Source organism: Lissotriton vulgaris, chromosome 6, assembly GCF_964263255.1.
Source record: "Lissotriton vulgaris chromosome 6, aLisVul1.2, whole genome shotgun sequence".
In the NCBI taxonomy this organism is placed as follows: Eukaryota; Metazoa; Chordata; class Amphibia; order Caudata; family Salamandridae; genus Lissotriton; species Lissotriton vulgaris.
Window position 1 is genome coordinate 1,443,874,186 of NC_141694.1, and position 12,598 is coordinate 1,443,886,783.

The 12,598-nt window shown below is 47.6% G+C and overlaps 1 protein-coding gene across 1 annotated transcript in view; it reads left to right on the forward strand.

Annotated features, from left to right (window-relative positions):
• The window catches only part of MTHFD1L (methylenetetrahydrofolate dehydrogenase (NADP+ dependent) 1 like), an 884,753-nt gene that overhangs the window by 57,786 nt on the left and 814,369 nt on the right, over nt 1-12,598 (forward strand). The window lies entirely within an intron of this gene.

Consider the following 12,598-nt stretch of genomic DNA (forward strand, 5'->3'; position numbering starts at 1 on the left):
CCCCTGGACTACAGTGCGCATGGGCATCGACTCCATCCCCAGATAGTTTTTTTCCGCCATTGGGTTCGGATGTGTTCGGTTCCCTCCTGTCGGAATCGATAGTTATTAACTTCACTTTGCTTAAGACCAAAAGGTCTTTAGGACTTGCGTCTGTATTGTCTTTCGTTCGGGTTCGTAACTTCTCGGCTCCGAACCGACATTACTCTTCCGCGTGCTTTCGGCGCGGAGGGGCCTACTCGACGCTCCAGACTCTTCATCCATCATGGACCGAAGTCCATTCAAACGATGCCCGGTGTGTGCCTCAAAGTACCCACATATCGATGTACACCCGGTGTGTAACAAGTGCTTGTCACCGGACAACGACGAGGCCAAGTGTATGGCCTGTTCCAGGTTCCGGTCCAAGAAAACGCTCAAGCTCCGTCGAGCTGCGCGCCTGGAGGCCCAGCAAGCAGCCCCACCACCTACGGACATCTTCGATGCTGGGGATGTCAAGGACGACGATATCCAGGAGATCACGGAATCTAACCCCGCGTCGGAGGTCGAGGACGAATACGACGCAGAGGCCGAGGATTTCGATGAAGTCGTCGGAGGTAGAGGACGACGACGGGGCCCTTGCCACCGTAGAGGATAGCTCGGACGAGGAGCTTCCTCAGACTGACTCCGGGGCCGTCCACACTCATGAGGCCCAGGTCGAGGGATCGCCTTCGGGCCTTACCCGAGACCTTGATGTACGTTCCACGACTCCGCCTTCCGGCCCGGCCACGGACATTGATACAGAATCACTCCCGGTGCCTCCAAAACCGAAAGTGAAACCTAAGGTCTCGACGCCAGAAAAATCGAAACCGAAAGTGCTGGTCGCACTGGTCAGGTCGAAGACTTCGGAGGCCTCGGCGCCGAAGAAATCGAAGATGGCCGTTGAGCCGAAGAGCCATGTCAAAATGGCCGACCCGAAGGCTACTGCATCGAAGCCTAAGGTTAAGGGGTCCGATGAGCCGCATCGGCGCCGAAGACGGTCGACGCCGGCAAGGGTCGACTCGAAGGCAAGAAAACGGTCGACGACCCCAAAAGGTCCACTCTCGATCCAAAGAAGCGTCAGGATGACCCTAAGTCCCTCTCTGCCTCGCCGAGTGCGTCGACTCCGAAGGGTGCATCCTCTGTCTCCGCTCCAAAGCCAGCCGCTAAAGACTCTGTCGAACCTGCGCGTCCATCCGCCTCGTTCACTAAGAAGGTTACGGAGTTCCTGCAACGAATCAGGGAATTGGCCGCAGCAGTCGAGCCGAAGGACCCTGTCCCGCCCAAGCCTCTGGAGAAACCGGCGAAGGCGCCTACGCCGATACTTTTCACCTTGCCGCCTAAGACGGCGCCGAAGGCTTTCGCGGCTAAACCAAGGGCCGCCGTGCCCGAGAAGGTGTCTTCGACGCCGAAGCCGTCTTTGGTGGTCCCCGGCCCACGGCAACCACCACTTGCAGAGGAGGAGCGTCAGGAGCATTTTATCGACGCCAACACGGGCAGACTTTCCCTCCTGAAAAGAAAGATCACCCCTGAACCACTATTGGAGTCATACAAGATTCCACTCAAAAGGAAGATGGACTATGCTGGTACTCCTGCCTTGATAGAGCCCATTTCGCCACAGGCTCACGAACTCTCGCCCACTCATTCCAATGTCGAGGCAGGTGAAGGCGACGACTAGGATGAGTACAGCTATCCCATCTACACAGACCCAGAGGATGTGACTGAACCATGGTCTGCTGTTGGCGATCCAGGGGACCCGCATTCTGGACAGGAGCCTCAGCTTTTCTCAGCCAAAACCTCCCCCACTGAGGACTCTGCGGCCTTCAATGCCCTCATTGAGAGGGCAGCAGCCAATCACAACGTCCAGCTCCATGCTGACCCAGTGGACGTCGACTTCCTCTTTGACACCTTTTCGGTCTCTGGAAAGACTGTAAAGACTCTGCCAATGCTGAAGGGTGTTTTGAAGCACGCAGCTGAGGTGTTCAAAGAGCCCACCCGGGCGAGGGTCATCAACCCGAGAATCGACAAGAAGTACAGGGCGGCGCCCACTGATCCAACTTATATCAAGGGACAGTTGCCTCTGGATTCCCTGGTTGTCTCCAATGCCCGCAAAAGAGCCAACTCACAGACTACGGGTGATGCTCCTCCCCCAGACAAGGAATCAAAAGTCTTTGAGGCTTCGGGGAAAAGGGTGGCAGCGCAGGCAGCCAATATGTGGCGTATATCCAACGCGCAGGCGCTACTGGCACGTTATGACAGGGCACACTGATACTCTAGAGACCCTTTTACAGCATTTGCCAGATCAATATAAGGAAGCAACAAAAATGTTGATACAGGAGGGGAAGCTTATCTCCAATGCTTCCATAAAGTGCGCACTAGACGTGGCTGACACCGCCGCACGCGCTATTAACACTAGCGTTATGCTTCATAGACCTGCATGGCAAAGGATATCTGGGTTCAAGCCGGACATTCAAGCTACCATCTTGAACCAAACGGTCAACCCAGATCACCTGTTTGGCCCTGAGGTTGATACCACCCTTGAAAAGATGAAGGACACCGACACCACAAAATCGATGTGTGCCTTGCAATCCCAGCAGTTTCGGAGTGGGTCCTTTCGTCGCTCCAATACTAGGGGCACCTCAAGGGGTCAACTCTCGCAGTCAGCGCAGTTCTACAAAAGCAACACCCAAACTTCTTATTCCAACAAGGGTCGAGGTAGTTACCGCGGCAACAACACCAAGGGCAGAGGACGTGGCAACAGCTCCAGGTCCTCCACCGCCAACAAACAGTGACGCCTTGTCGCTGCCCCCCGACCACGCAACACCGGTCGGGGGGAGACTCCAGCAGTTCCTGCCTATGTGGAAGTCCATCACCACGGACGGGTGGGTCAGGACACTTGTCCAATTCGGTTATTGTCTGGAGCTCACATCTACTCCACCCAACATACCACCAAGGCACCGTTCTATGTCCGGCGAGCACTTGCACTTATTGCAGCAGGAGGTAGCAGTCATGCTGCAAAAGGGGCAATAGAGCTCGTGCCCTTGCAAGAAAGGGGTACGGGAGTTTACTCCCTGTACTTTCTTATTCCAAAGAAGGACGGATCCCTCAGACCCATCCTGGATCTCAGGCCCCTCAACTTTTACATCCTATCAGAGCATTTCCACATGCTCACACTGCAGCAGGTTCTCCCACTGCTTCAACAGGGGGACTTCCTGGCAACTCTGGACCTGAAGGATGCCTACTTCCACATTCCACTACATCCTTCACACAGAAAATACCTCAGGTCCACCATACAAGACCAGCACTAGCAGTTCAAGGTTTTGCCTTTTGGGTTCACCACGGCACCCAGGGTTTTCACAAAGTGCCTGGCGACGGTGGCGGCACATCTCAGACGTCAAAACATTCATGTCTACCCCTATCTGGACGACTGGCTCATTCAGGCGAAGTCGGCCCAGCAGTGTGCCGACCACGTGTCCCACACCATTCACCTTCTGCACGATCTGGGTTTCTCACTGAATTATCCAAAGTCCCATCTCCAGCCCGCCCACATACGGCAGTATCTGGGTGCGACTATAAATACTCTGGCGGCCACAGCACAGCCGAATTCAGTGAGAGTCAACAACATTCAGTCGCTGATCCAAAGATTCAGACCTCAACACTCGCTTCCAGCGAGAGTGTTCATGCAGTTGATAGGCATGATGGCCTCCTGCATCTACATTGTCCCGCACGCGAGACTACATATGCGTCCGCTTCAGGAGTGCTTAGCACGTCAGTGGACTCAGGCTCACAACCAGTTGAAAGACCTAGTGTTGGTGAGCGGTCGGGCATACAACTCTCTGCATTGGCGGAATCCACGAAACCTTTGCAAGGGCCGACCGTTTCAGGAGCCTGTGCCACAGATTATCCTGACAACGGACGCTTCTCTCCAGGGATGGGGAGCGCATGTACTCCAATACACTTTGCAGGGACTATGGACGCAGCAACAGGGGAAGATGCACATCAATGTTCTGGAACTGATGGCAATCTTCATGGCACTAAAGGCCTTCAAAGTAAATCTATGCAACAAGGTCGTGTTGATCCGGACGGACAACATGACGGCAATGTACTACATTCAGAAGCAGGGAGGCACACACTCTCCGCAGCTGTCTCATCTGGCTCAGAGCATGTGGAAGTGGGCCATTCAGAGGAACATCTTCCTCATGGCGGAGCATCTCCCAGGCAAAGACAATCAGCTGGCGGACCTGCTCAGCAGGCACAGCCACCAAATGCACGAGTGGGAGATACATCCATCAGTACTCCAGCCGTACTTCCAAAGGTGGGGTCATCCAGAGATCGACCTGTTCGCCACTCAGGAGAACTCAAAATGCCAAAGCTTCGCCGCCAGATTCCCACACCCACTGTCGCAGGGCAATGCGATATGGAGGAACTGGTCAGGCAAATTTGCGTACGCTTTTCCCCCAGCACCGCTGATACCGCTGGTGGCACGCAAACTCAGGTAACACTCGATGACTCTCATCCTGGTTGATCCAACATGGGCTCGTCAGCCATGGTACACCACTTTTCTGGAATTATCCGTGGTACCACATCAGAGGCTACGTCTCACCCCCAGCCTTCTGACGCAGAGCCATGGCGACATTCAGCACCCAGATCCGCAACAGCTCAACCTGGCGATCTGGCTCCTGAAGTCCTAGAGTTTGGCTACCTAAACCTACCTCCCAATTGCATGGACATCATTCGGGAGGCAAGGAAGCCTACTACTAGAGCCTGCTACGCGGCAAAATGGAAGCGGTTTGCCATTTATTGCGCAAACCACAACATTAACCCGCTTGATGCTTCCATTCAAGACATCATCTGTTACCTGTTCCATCTGTACAAGTGTAATCTGGCCTATACTTCCATTCGCATTCATCTGTCTGCGATGGCTGCGTATCTCCAAAATAGACAACAGCTTTCGCTCTTCAAGGTGCCGGCCATCAAAGCTTTTTTGGAAGGCCTCAAACGAGTCATTCCGCCACGGACTCCACCAGCTCCTGAGTGGAACCTCAATGTGGTTCTTACCAGACTGATGGGTCCTCCCTTTGAACCACTGCATTCCTGCGAGATTCAGTTCTTGACGTGGAAAGTGGCTTTCCTCGTAGCAATTACATCGCTACGGAGGGTCAGTGAATTGCAAGCCCTCACAATCCAAGAGACATTTATCCAAATTCATTCCAACAGGGTGGTGCTCCGCACTAACCCTAAGGTCCTGCCCAAGGTTGTGTCTCAGTTCCACATCAACCAAACAATCGAATTACCTGTTTTCTTTCAAAATCCTGAGTCACTGGCGGAGCGGATGCTCCACACCCTTGATGTTAAGCGGGCCCTATTGTATTACATTGATAGGACCAAGGATTTTAGAAAGACTAAACAACTCTTTGTCGCCTTTGCGCCACACCACAAAGGTAACCCTATTTCCAAGGCTGGTATTGCTAGGTGGATAGTTAAATGTATCCAGATCTGCTATGCAAAAGCAAAATGCACTCTTACCATTCCGCCAAGAGCCCACTCCACCAGGAAGTTGGGGGCCTCTATGGCCTTCCTTGGAAACATTCCCTTAGAGGACATATGTAGAGCAGCAACATGGTCTACCACACACACATTTACTAAACATTACTGTGTTGATGTGCACTCCAAACAGCAGGCAGCTGTAGGACAGGCTGTTCTCAAGACACTTTTCCAAACTGCTGCAGCAGGCACCGGCGGCCGCCGTTAATGGAGGGACTGCTATGTATTCTATGCACAGATATGAATTCAGCAGCCCACATGCCTCGAACTGAATATGCTACTTACTAGTATGCATCTGTTCTTGGCATGTAGGGCTGCTGACATTCATATCGCCCGCCCTCCTCCCCGGCGCCTGTAGCAGCTGCAGCATTCACATATATACTCATAGCATGGTCATCATTCACTGAGTTAAACTCCATCTTGGCCACAATGGCTAAAAACAATCTGGGGATGGAGTCGATGCCCATGCGCACTGTAGTCCAGGGGAGGAGCCACCTATCTCTTGATACTTCGAAGACACTTCCAGGACAACAAGGTGCAATCATCCGGACCCAACACTAGGCAGCGATCTATGCACAGATATGAATGTCAGCAGCCCTACATGCCAAGAACAGATGCATACTAGTAAGTAGCATATTCAGTACCACCAAACCTTGGCATTGTCATGGACTGTGCACTTCCAGTGAATGCCAAAGTGAACAAACTTAATCAATGTTCTGTAATATGAAGATACTCTGTTGCACTTTTCCCAATCTTTAGTTTCCAGAAAGGGTTCTTGCAACTTCACTAATCCTCTCAAAAACTGATTACACATATGTATCGCAGAATTCCTCTCTCAGGAGAAGGATTTGCTATTTTAAAACATTTACTGTGTACAATGGATAAAATAGGTTTACTAGGGTATGCTCCATACATCCTTTTTGAGGGCAAACATGTTACTTCAGTTTAGGTTACTCCATTGCTGTGAGTCATGTGAAGCAACAGAGATGACATTTTCATTTCAATTGAGGCAAAATTATTCATTTAAGCTTATTTCAAGACTGAGCTGCTATGGTGGAAGTCAAACTGTAAGTGTGCTTTGTTATATTCATTTTACTTTTAATACAATTATAATGCAATTATGCAGGTGGGTTTTGTAATAAGTAATTTGGATGGTTCTCACACTCTGCTGCATACTGCATTTGGATTGCTTTTATCCTAGCACCCATCGATCTCCGTGTAGGTTAATCACTAGTTAAGTTGCTATTTCATAAACGTAATCCCCTATAGTATTAGTAGGCCAAAGGCACCTCACCTACTCTGTATAACTTTAGAATTCGAACATTACATGGTTACCTTGGGTACTATTTGCTAGATGTGGATATTTCTTGAAATGTACATTGGTCAGGGAATCCCTCACATTATTAATGATCTGACACACATGAATTAATGTGAGTGATTACATGACAACAGGAAATTCCTGAGGAATCTCTACATCTTGGTCATATAACCCAGTTAACCGTGCGTTAGTATAAGCTTGTAGGCTGTTAACTTGGGTAGCCGCATCCTCTGCTTCCTCATTCAGTTAAAAAAAAATAACTTTAGCATTTCTCATTCCCTACTACCATGTTTACTGCCTGTCATAACACTGAGGTATTCCATGAGCTTAATTGCTCAGCAGAGCGGAAAAGTTGACAGACTTTGAGGCACATTTTGATGTCTAAGCTACAAACAACTATTGCTCTCTGTTGGCAAAACCTGTTGTTTCCAGTTCATTACTCATGATTGGATGACTTTGCTTTCCAATTCACTTCCCTACTCCTGATTCAATGGATTGCCCCTCTAATGTCCTGCTTTTCCAACCCATGAGCATTTTGCTCTCAGTGCTCTGATTGGAAAATTTGTATCTTTCCACTACAGGCATCAGACCTTCCTCTGCAGTGTTTGAGCGGGACACGTGCTAACTCACTTGTATTTGAAAGATGATTACATTTTAAACACTGGGTGGGGAGCAGATACCACAATTTCTGAGATTGCAGAAGGTCTGTTTTCCTCCATGGGCTTGGGTCAGTCTGGATTCTTGACAAGAGCATTGCTTATATCACAAACTGTCACAGGAGTGCTTAGACAAAAGGGCTGGAACCCTGCCTATGGTGCGCCATTGGTGCCATCCTTTTTTTTGTTATACCACAGGCAGCAAATCAGATTTGACTCGTCCTGTGAAACACATACCATGTAGGGTACCAAGGGGAACTCCACTGTAACTGTTTTCAACATATACATGAGACTGATGACTGAGTTGATCTCCCATTCCAGCTTAAGTTGCAGAAGTATACACTTTTTTAACAATTCCACAACCTTGTGAGTGCCCTAAATGGGCACTGGAAAAACTGAAGTCCTTTCTAAAACATGCTGATTGTTAGATAAAGCAAAGCCTGAGCAGATTAAAAACCTAAATCCTCAGGGTTGGAGGGGCCAGTCATGTGATAGCCTTCCATTCCACTGCAAGCTGTCACCAATTGTGCCTGGACGTGACCCAGCTCCAATAACGCTAATTTCACAATGGAATGTATGTTTGAACCTAAATACTAAGTATAATGGAGATTTAGGCATGTCGCTCAATGGATTCACAATAAAACGTTCAAAATCACAATTGAAGGTTCCATAATAATTTTTAGTCTTAAGTGGCTTTACTTACAGATAAATGTTAAAACATCTATGGACCTCGTTTAGTTGTACATCTTGGGACTGGATAGCCTGCTGTTTACCAGCAGTTTCTGAATTTACCTTGTGTATGGGGAGAGTACACACACACTTTCAAAGAAAGAACTCTTTGGGTTCAAGTCTGTCACATTCAAAATGGAGTGCCGCTAATGGCTAGCCATTTGTATCATAGTTAACATAACTGTCTTGAACTGTCAGAACCACTCCCACAGCGAAAAGGTCTTATGACGATATTGCACATTTAACTGAAAATAAAGCTGACACATTGGCATATATTACAGGTGAAGCTATGGAAAGCTATGCCTACATTTAAGAAACCGAGACCTATAGCATGGAAATGGTAACTGTCACTCAGCACAAAAAACAACTTGAATACTTCACACAGGGAAAAAATCCCCAAGAATTACACACAACAACCCAAATCCAATATTCTAATAAACCAAAAGAATTCCTTGTGGGATACGCATACGTCTTAAACCATTGTTATGTAAATCTTATAAACGTTTTATTGAATACCGGTAAGCTATTTTGAACAAATGTTATTTAGATTTGATCCTGTTAATCATTGAAGAGAACTGTCCTAGTGTCCTGCAGGATGTAGAAGAGATTCATGTAATAAAAACTGAATTAAACAAAGAATGGATGACATCCAGTGGAAAATCACCCTTGATGAAATAGCAACCAACTGGATTGCTATGCAAAGGAAATTCAGGAAAGGAAGCTACGGAAGTTTAAAATAGACACCATTGATCACAAACACGAAGAAGTATATTCTTTGTCAGATGTATACTCCAAAAAACAGGTTAATAAAAAAAGCAAGCAGTATGTCTTCGGAAAAAAGTTTAGCAACAGAGGGGCATATTTCATAACTTCAGCCGATTGATATAGCTACTGTGTATGCGGATAAACAACCAGGGATTGGATCAACCAACTCTCAAATATAAACTGTTTTTATCCACAAGCCCAGCCCCAAACAGTCCCGAACCAATCAACAACCGATCTGAATCAGGCACAGAAAAATGAGGAGAAGACAAAGAAAAAGAGAAGAGTGATTCACAGCCAATCAAGGATCTAGTGATAAATATGTCATCTGCAACTCTAACATCTCAACAGATTTCGGTTTTAAACAAAGGAACATCATTTGTTTCTACATATAGACTGAAATGTCTTTGTTTAAATTCATGCGTAACTTACATCTGAAATATTTTTCGGTACTTTGGTAACCATAGAAATTGCAGATGACGAGCATGCATATAAAGAATTTAAACCAAAAAGTACCTTCATGTCACCAGTTTCACCCAAAACACTGGATTCGTTTGAAACTCTGGTCAAGAATGACTTGAAATGTTTGAATTTCAATCAACAATGCACAAACAATTTCGCTAAAAAAGAATGGGGCATTTTAAGAGCATTAGCATTAGCATGAGCCCTCCCCTTCAGCTGAGGGCCAATTTCAATCTTACCTCATTCCGGAAACAGCTCAAGACTCTCCTTTTCAACTCTCCACAATAATTCTGGTAACTACCCCCGCCTCTGCCTATACATCTGTCAGTCCCACAGCGCTTGGACGCCCCCGGGCATCAATCGCGCTTAATAAATCCACATACAAATACAATTAGTGAACTATCAAAAGCTAATTTTTTATATTTGCTGATAAAGGAGGTGCACTGGTTGTTATGGATCAAACCTACTATTACGCAAAAGTCAAAACTCATGTTAAAGATGAAAACATTTATATAAAACTCAAGGCTGACACCACAATGGAATTGCAAGCAACCCTAAATGGGGATCTTGTGCAAGGCTCTTGCAATGGATTGGATCAATGAGAACATGAAACTCTTTCTTACTTCAGAATTTCCACGCACACCAAAAATGTACATGTTAGCAAAACTTCCTAATCATCACACGGACCCACTGTTTAGACCTGTTGTATCTGCCTATGATTCACTACGTGAAGCTCGGGAAAACATTTTGAACACATTTCTTCATCTCATAATGCAACATTGGAAATCCTATGTTCAGGAAACTACAGCATTCCTCAACAGATTAGCCCAAATATAAATCAACCAAATCGAAGATTGGTGGGTTTGTACCATCAATGTTAATGCTTTATATACATCTATTCCCCCCATTGAGGGTATCAATATTGTGGAATGGGCTCTTTTGCAATGGGATAATGTTGGTGCCGACAAGGTTTTTATTGGAACAATTTCATTTTTCCTTATACCACAGCTATTTTCAATGTAAAGAGAAATTGTTTCTTTAAAAGAACGGGACATCATAGGTTTTTCCTGAGCACCCAGCTATGCAGACATCCTCATGGCTAAATTTGAGAATCAATACATTTTTTAACAATTGTGGAAAATGAGCCCATAATCCTATCGATGCCCAGGCCGCTGGCGCAAACCGCCTCTTAGTTCCCATGTTGAATAATTACCAAATAAAGAGACGGGCGCAGGAAGCAGGAATCAAGAACAGAGTTTAATTCTCATGAGGAGAGCCAGTCATTTCGGACACGAAACACCGTGTCTTTCGGGAGGTGCTCTAACAAGTGAGCTGAGACTCTTGCTTTTATACCCTACAGAACACTTGATAACACAATCAGGACAGTATGACGCAAAAGAAAGACATCCCTATAATCCTCGTGTCAATCCTACCCCACATGTGTTCACAATGGGGACCCTTGACCTGCTGATAAGAGGGGGAGGGCAATCACGCAGCTGAGTGTTTCGTAGGATGTGTACGCCTGATCATAGCCCAGGGGGTGGGGTGGCTAAGACCAATAGAGGATCCTTTGAAGAGGAGTGACTTCATACAATAAGGGCAGTAAATGGTATCTCCTGGCTCAGGCGATGGCCTCGGACATGTGTGGTCAGCCGGACTCGGGGGAAGGGGTCACCAAAGGAGTGGTATTCATGCCGCGTGGACAATCGAGCGCGGAGGGAAGGCTTGTCAACAGAGGGGCATTCATGGAAGGGAAGGAGGTGTTGGTCAGGCGCGGCCGTGACTCTCAAGGACAGGGCCTTGCAGAAGAAGAGGGTTTATGACTTGCCCATGTGAGGAGAAGGGAGGGGTAGCCAGGGTGGACACAGGGACAGAGTCACACAGAGAGAGAGAGATCTGATGACCAGTACATGAGAGAGCGGGGGCAGTCAGGTGCAGCTGGGGAGGGCTATGTCAGCTAAGGCGAAGGATGCCTCTTCAAGAGGGAATGGAGGGGGTTTTGTGCAGGTCAAGCAGGAGAGTTGCCTTTCACAGCAGGGTCGCGCAGAGGGAGAGGGTTTCATGGTCTATGCATGAGAGAGGGGGTGTAAGGTACGCGCAGGTGGGAAGCCGGGGATTCCAATGGGTAAAATAGGCCATGGTGCCTAAACTGGCTGTACATATGCATAGGGGTATGGGCTCTTACTGGCAGAGTGATACGGTCAATAGTTTACGGTATTCATGGTGCTCACAGGGAGAGGAGTGGGAGAAGAAGGGGAATGAATGCTGTCTATGTACATCAATTTCTTCAACTTTCACAGTCGCCCCTTTTTACATAACAGCAGTAATTTTTGCAATTGATGGGTTTACAGGTAGACAGGCATCGTTGATGAATTAGCATTTTGTCGATACTAACATTTGGCGTACAATCATAGACAGTCGAGGTGACGGGCAGAATGCAGCACATAGGAAATTACATTTTCGTTGTGTTCCTGACAATTAAACGCACTTCATAGCATAAATCTTTCTAACTTAAAAATGTGACCAATGAACAGTTTTGACCAGGTAGTTGAGAGCGGAATTCAGTTCAATACACAAGATTTCTTCGTCACAGTGTCTTTGTATCATTGAGCCATCACTGGTAGGCTCTAGTCCGTGTACTTTCGTTGGCGCTGTTGAGCACCGGCGGGGGAGCTATAGGTCCAGCTCTGTTCTATCCTTACGCGTTGCAGGGTGCGGTCAGTCCTCTGCTGTTAGACCACAGTCCTGTTCCCTAGACAATCCGTTTGGCGGCGCCTTATGCTCGGCACCTACACTTCTGTGGCAACACCCTATTCCCACTGGTATGCAGTTCTTTTCCTTTGGCAAAAAGTCACGTGGGAATGAGGGTGAGTGTGGTTCAAATAGTCGATAGGAGAGAGAGGGGGGAGTTGGGTCAGAGTTCCTGGGACACACAAAAGGGACCAAGGGAGCAAAGGATAACAAGCAGGCAGGCCCATCAATCGAGCCCAAAGAAGGGGGGGACGGAGACTCCAGGCACACGTGGGTTAGCAGACGGAGGGCTTCAAGGCGGCCCGTCGTTTTTTCTTTTTCCACGTTGAAATTGCGGTCTCGTCCCGTATCCTGTTGCTCTGCG